Below are 7,207 nucleotides of genomic sequence, written 5' to 3' on the forward strand. Positions count from 1 at the left end.
CACCACTTCATAAGAGGATTGTAGTCTTTTTCTGCATCATTCTGCATGTAACGTGAGCGTGGAGGTGCAGCATCCATTTTGTGACTATGAGATTATACACATGTTGAAGAAGGGCTCGTGCAGAGGGGGAAATATTGGGGAAATAGATGGAGTCTTAATCACATCATTGAGCCCCTACTATCCTGCCCCTTCTACCTACCCCCGTGCTTTTATTGCATGAGACAGGCAAATCTCTTTCCTGTTTAAGATATTATGTGTTAGGGCTTTCTGTTACTTGCAGTCAAATATATTCTTGACTGATGCAACACATTTTTATAGAAGATGAGCTAAACTGAGCTGTACAACTAAAGAGGGATCAAATAAAGAGAAGAGTCATAAAAGATGGATTAAGAATTATGTGACAGTGCTCGCTTCGGCAGCACATATACTAAAATTGGAACGATACAGAGAAGATTAGCATGGCCCCTGTGCAAGGATGACATGCAAATTCGTGAAGTGTTCCATATTTTTAGAACTACGTGAAGAATGCAGAAGCCTCAGGAGCTGATGCGATCAACTGGAAGAAAGGGTATCAGCAATGGAAGATGAAATGAAGCGAGAAGGAAAGCTTAGAGAAAAAAGAATAAAAAGAAACGAGCAAAGCCTCCAAGAAATATGGGACTATGTGAAAAGACCAAATCTACGTCTGATTGGTGTACCTGAAAGTGATGGGGAGAATGGAACCAAGTTGGAAAACACTCTGCAGGATATTATCCAGGAGAACTTCCCCAATCTAGCAAGGCAGGCCAACGTTCAGATTCAGGAAATACAGAGAACGCCACAAAGATACTCCTCGAGAAGAGCAACCCCAAGACACATAATTGTCAGATTCACCAAAGTTGAAATGAAGGAAAAAATGTTAAGGGCAGCCAGAGAGAAAGGTCGGGTTACCCTCAAAGGGAAGCCCATCAGACTAACAGCGGATCTCTCAGCAGAAACCCTACAAGCCAGAAGAGAGTGGGGGCCAATAATCAACATTCTTAAAGAAAAGAATTTTCAACCCAGAATTTCATATCCAGCCAAACTAAGCTTCATAAGTGAAGGAGAAATAAAATACTTTACTTTACAGACAAGCAAACGCTGAGAGATTTTGTCACCACCAGGCCTGCCCTAAAAGAGCTCCTGAAGGAAGCGCTAAACATGGAAAGGAACAACCGGTACCAGCCGCTGCAAAATCATGCCAAAATGTAATGACCATTGAGACTAGGAAGAAACTGCATCAACTAACGAGCAAAATCACCAGCTAACATCATAATGACAGGATCAAATTCACACATAACACTATTAACTTTAAATGTAAATGGACTAAATGCTCCAATTAAAAGACACAGACTGGCAAATTGGATAAAGAGTCAAGACCCATCAGTGTGCTGTATTCAGGAAATGCATCTCACGTGCAGAGACACACATAGGCTCAAAATAAAAGGATGGAGGAAGATCTACCAAGCAAATGGAAAACAAAAAAAGGCAGGGGTTGCAATCCTAGTCTCTGATAAAACAGACTTTAAACCAACAAAGATCAAAAGGGACAAAGAAGGCCATTACATAATGGTAAAGGGATCAAGAGCTAACAATCCTAAATATATCTGCACCCAATACAGGAGCACCCAGATTCATAAAGCAAGTCCTGAGTGACCTACAAAGAGACTTAGACTCCCACACATTAATATTGGGAGACTTTAACACCCCACTGTCAATATTAGACAGATCAACGAGACAGAAAGTCAACAAGGATACCCAGGAATTGAACTCAGCTCTGCACCAAGCAGACCTAATAGACATCTACAGAACTCTCCAGCCCAAATCAACAGAATATACAATTTTTTCAGCACCACACCACACCTATTCCAAAATTGACCACATACTTGGAAGTAAAGCTCTCCTCAGCAAATGTAAAAGAACAGAAATTATAACAAACTATCTCTCAGACAACAGTGCAATCAAACTAGAACTCAGGATTAAGAATCTCACTCAAAGCTGCTCAACTACATGGAAACTGTACAACCTGCTCCTGAATGACTACTGGGTACATAACGAAATGAAGGCAGAAATAAAGATATTCTTTGAAACCAACGAGAACAAAGACACAACATACCAGAATCTCTGGGACACATTCAAAGCAGTGTGTAGAGGGAAATTTATAGCACTAAATGCCCACAAGAGAAAGCAGGAAAGATCCAAAATTGACACCCTAACACCACAACAAAAGAACTAGAAAAGCAAGAGCAAACACATTCAAAAGCTAGCAGAAGGCAAGAAATAACTAAAATCAGAGCAGAACTGAAGGAAATAGAGACACAAAAAAACCCTTCAAAAAATTAATGAATCCAGGAGCTGGTTTTTTGAAAGGATCAACAAAATTGATATACTGCTACCAAGACAAATAAAGAAAAAAAGAGAGAAGAATCAAATAGACACAATAAAAAATGATAAAGGGGATATCACCACCAATCCCACAGAAATACAAACTACCATCAGAGAATACTACAAACACCTCTACGCAAATACACTAGAAAATCTAGAAGAAATGGATAAATTCCTTGACACATACACTCTCCCAAGACTAAACCAGGAAGAAGTTGAATCTCTGAATAGACCAATAACAGGAGCTGAAATTGTGGCAATAATCAATAGGTTACCAACCAAAAAGAGTCCAGGACCAGATGGATTCACAGCTGAATTCTACCAGAGGTACAAGGAGGAACTGGTACCATTCCTTCTGAAACTATTCCAATCAATAGAAAAAGAGGGAATCCTCCCTAACTCATTTTATGAGGCCAGCATCATTCTGATACCAAAGCCGGGCAGAGACACAACCAAAAAAGAGAATTTTAGACCAATATCCTTGATGAACATTGATGCAAAAATCCTCAATAAAATGCTGGCAAAACGAATCCAGCAGCACATCAAAAAGCTTATCCACCATTATCAAGTGGGCTTCATCCCTGGGATGCAAGGCTGGTTCAATATAGGCAAATCAATAAATGTCATCCAGCATATAAACAGAGCCAAAGACAAAAACCACATGATTATCTCAATAGATGCAGAAAAAGCCTTTGACAAAATTCAACAACCCTTCATGCTAAAAACTCTCAATAAATTAGGTATTGATGGGACGTATTTCAAAATAATAAGAGCTATCTATGACAAACCCACAGCCAATATCATACTGAATGGGCAAAAACTGGAAGCATTCCCTTTGAAAACTGGCACAAGACAGGGATGCCCTCTCTCACCACTCCTATTCAACATAGTATTGGAAGTTCTGGTCAGGGCAATTAGGCAGGAGAAGGAAATAAAGGGTATTCAATTAGGAAAAGAGGAAGTCAAATTGTCCCTGTTTGCAGAAGACATGATTGTATATCTAGAAAACCCCATTGTCTCAGCCCAAAATCTCCTTAAGCTGATAAGCAACTTCAGCAAAGTCTCAGGATACAAAATCAATGTGCAAAAATCACAAGCATTCTTATACACCAATAACAGACAAACAGAGAGCCAAATCATGAGTGAAGTCCCATTCACAATTGCTTCAAAGAGAATAAAATACCTAGGAATCCAACTTACAAGGGATGTGAAGGACCTCTTCAAGGAGAACTACAAAGCACTGCTCAAGGAAATAAAAGAGGATACAAACAAATGGAAGAACATTCCATGCTCATGGGTAGGAAGAATCAATATCGTGAAAATGGCCATACTGCCCAAGGTAATTTACAGTTTCAATACCATCCCCATCAAGCTGCCAATGACTTTCTTCACAGAATTGGAAAAAACTACTTTAAAGTTCATATGGAACCAAAAAAGAGCCCGCATCGCCAAGTCAATCCTAAGCCAAAAGAACAAAGCTGGAGGCATCACACTACCTGACTTCAAACTATACTACAAGGCTACAGTAACCAAAACACCATGGTACTGGTACCAAAACAGAGATACAGATCAATGGAACAGAACAGAGCCCTCAGAAATAATGCCACATATCTACAACTATCTGATCTTTGACAAACCTGAGAAAAACAAGCAATGGAGAAAGGATTCCCTATTTAATAAATGGTGCTGGGAAAACTGGCTAGCCATATGTAGAAAGCTGAAACTGGATCCCTTCCTTACACGTTATAGAAAAATCAATTCAAGATGGATTAAAGATTTAAACGTTAGACCTAAAACCATAAAAACCCTAGAAGAAAACCTAGGCATTACCATTCAGGACATAGGCATGGGCAAGGACTTCATGTCCAAAACACCAACAGCAATGGCAACAAAAGACAAAATTGACAAATGGGATCTAATTAAACTAAAGAGCTTCTGCACAGCAAAAGAAACTACCATCAGAGTGAACAGGCAACCTACAAAATGGGAGAAAATTTTCACAACCTACTCATCTGACAAAGGGCTAATATCCAGAATCTACAATGAACTCAAACAAATTTACAAGAAAAAAACAAACAACCCCATCAAAAAGTGGGCAAAGGACATGAACAGACACTTCTCAAAAGAAGACATTTATGCAGCCAAAAAACACATGAAAAATGCTCATCATCACTGGCCATCAGAGAAATGCAAATCAAAACCACAGTGAGATACCATCTCATACCAGTTAGAATGGCAATCATTAAAAAGTCAGGAAACAACAGGTGCTGGAGAGGATGTGGAGAAATAGGAACACTTTTACACTGTTGGTGGGACTGTAAACTAGTTCAACCATTGTGGAAGTCAGTGTGGCGATTCCTCAGGGATCTAGAACTAGAAATACCATTTGACCCAGCCATCCCATTACTGGGTATATACTCAAAGGACTATATAAATCATGCTGCTATAAAGACACATGCACACGTATGTTTATTGCGGCACTATTCACAATAGCAAAGACTTGGAACCAACCCAAATGTCCAACAATCATAGACTGGATTAAGAAAATGTGGCACATATACACCATGGAATACTATGCAGCCATAAAAAATGATGAGTTCATGTCCTTTGTAGGGACATGGATGAAATTGGAAATCATCATTCTCAGTAAACTATCACAAGAACTTAAAACCAAACACCGCATATTCTCACTCATAGGTGGGAATTGAACAATGAGATCACATGGACACAGGAAGAGGAACATCACACTCTGGGGACTGTTGTGGGGTGGGGGGAGGGGGGAGGGATAGCATTGGGAGATATACCTAATGCTAGATGACGAGTTAGTGGGTGCAGCACACCAGCATGGCACATGTATACGTATGTAACTAACCTGCACAATGTGCACATGTACCCTAAAACTTAAAGTATAATAATAATAAAGTAAATAAATAAATAAAAAAGAAAAAAAGATTTGCCTCATATCAAAACAAAAACAAACAAAAAAAAGAATTATGTGACAAAACAACAAGGCAAATAGAATTTTTCTGGTCAGAAAAGAAAATGCAGAACTTGGAGAGAGAATTTAGCAAAATTGTGTGAATAGTTAGTGTGCAAAAAAACAGATCGATCTTAATTTTTTTAATGGAAAGAACCAAACAAGAACAAAGATTACTCTGTAACATGGTTAGATGAATGAATTTATCTTTGATGAGAACAATGTAAGCATTGAAATTCTGTCTTAGCATGGCTGTGAATCTCCTTTTCTAGAAATCTTGATGAATGGAAAAACACCTTTTCTACCTAGGATTAGACCTATTTTTATCTTTGTTTTTTTGAACATTAGTAATGAGGCAGATTTTTATTTAAAGGCTAGCTATTAGAATACTGTTGCCTGAATAGCTATGGTAGATACAGAATGTAGTGATATCTGAGGTTTACATACATAAGCAAACAAGTGGAAGCTCAGCTCACAAAGGGGTATTTGATCCTCCGTCAAAAGAAAAGCTAAAATCGCATGCTCGGTAGTAACCTAATGGGTTTATTTGGACAAAACTCTCACTCTCTGACAGAAAAAGACCTGGATAGGAAATTGTCTTTGCACACACCAAATTCTGGCTTAATTCTCCTTCCTATACAACTGTACCTCAGCTAAAAAAAAAAATAAAATAAAAAAATTCTGCCTTGAAAAAACTCAAGAACCTGGACTACTAAAAATAAAAAGGAAATTTTAATGTGGTAAACAAATTTAGTGAGCACCATGTGTATTTTCTGTTATTAATGAAGACATGATACATTTTTAAAGTATGTATTTTTAAAGACAAAAAAAAAATCTAGAAGGAGTCTTGACTAGAGAAAATTCAGCCCAACTTTTATCCCTCTCAATCAGAAGTGGGTCTTGGCACCAATCAGCAAACTCTCCTCCAGCACACAAAAGTAGTGCCATTTGCCTTGCGAGCAGAACATAAAACATATACCTTAGCTGTTGAATTTGAACATTAAGCAGAATCACTGCAGATCACATTTTGATGGGTTACTTCAATACTCACCTGGTCTAGTTCAAAATACCTGTCTGTACATCCAGTTTATACATATTCCGCAGGTATACTGAACAATATGCCATCTATTGTCCCATTATTTATTTTTACATGGCAGTTCTTGTTGCCCAAGCAAACATTAAGATTATAAAGAGCTCTCTTGAAGGAAATTTTCAGGTGAAGGTACGTTAATGAGAAACCTTAAAAGTTAAACAAATCTAGTTCTTTTTTACTGAACTGGTAGGATAAAAGCAGAATGGCTATTATGAAAAGCAGCTTCATTTGTTTCCTCACGGGAAAAGACCAAATTTTCTGGACTGCTTTATTTAAAAACAAAGTCAATTAAAAAAAAATAAAACGTACACCTTGGGATATTATAAAACTTGAAATAATGGCAGGTATTATGGAATGGAAAGCAGAGGTTTTTGTTGTTTTTTTTTCCAAAAAAAGGAAACTATACCAGATTTTCAGGGAAAAACAAACAAAACATACCAGAACATACCAGAACACTACACAGACTCTATAGTGCAGAATACCACACAAGAATGAGTTCTACATTGGTAATATCATGAGAGTAACGGGGGGCTTATACTTCAGAGAAGAGGAAAGGCTGCAGGCATAGGTTTATTATAGACATGATATTTAGCAACATAAAAATGATACCTTCCAGCTGAGTGTGGTGGCTCACGCCTGTAGTCGCAGCGCTTTGGGAGGCCGAAGTGGGTGGATCACCTGAGGTCAGGAGTTTGAGATCAGCCTGACCAACATGGTGAAACCCCGTCGCTACT

The 7,207-nt window shown here is 38.3% G+C and overlaps 1 non-coding gene across 1 annotated transcript; it reads left to right on the plus strand.

Annotated features, from left to right (window-relative positions):
* Positions 1–403: 403 nt before the first annotated feature.
* On the plus strand, positions 404–510 carry LOC115930397 (U6 spliceosomal RNA). Its single transcript, XR_004067022.1, has one exon. It is a non-coding gene; the product is annotated as a U6 spliceosomal RNA (small nuclear RNA).
* The last annotated feature ends 6,697 nt before the right edge of the window (positions 511–7,207 follow it).

The sequence above is a fragment of the Gorilla gorilla genome, chromosome 10, assembly GCF_029281585.2.
Source record: "Gorilla gorilla gorilla isolate KB3781 chromosome 10, NHGRI_mGorGor1-v2.1_pri, whole genome shotgun sequence".
Classification (NCBI taxonomy): domain Eukaryota; kingdom Metazoa; phylum Chordata; class Mammalia; order Primates; family Hominidae; genus Gorilla; species Gorilla gorilla.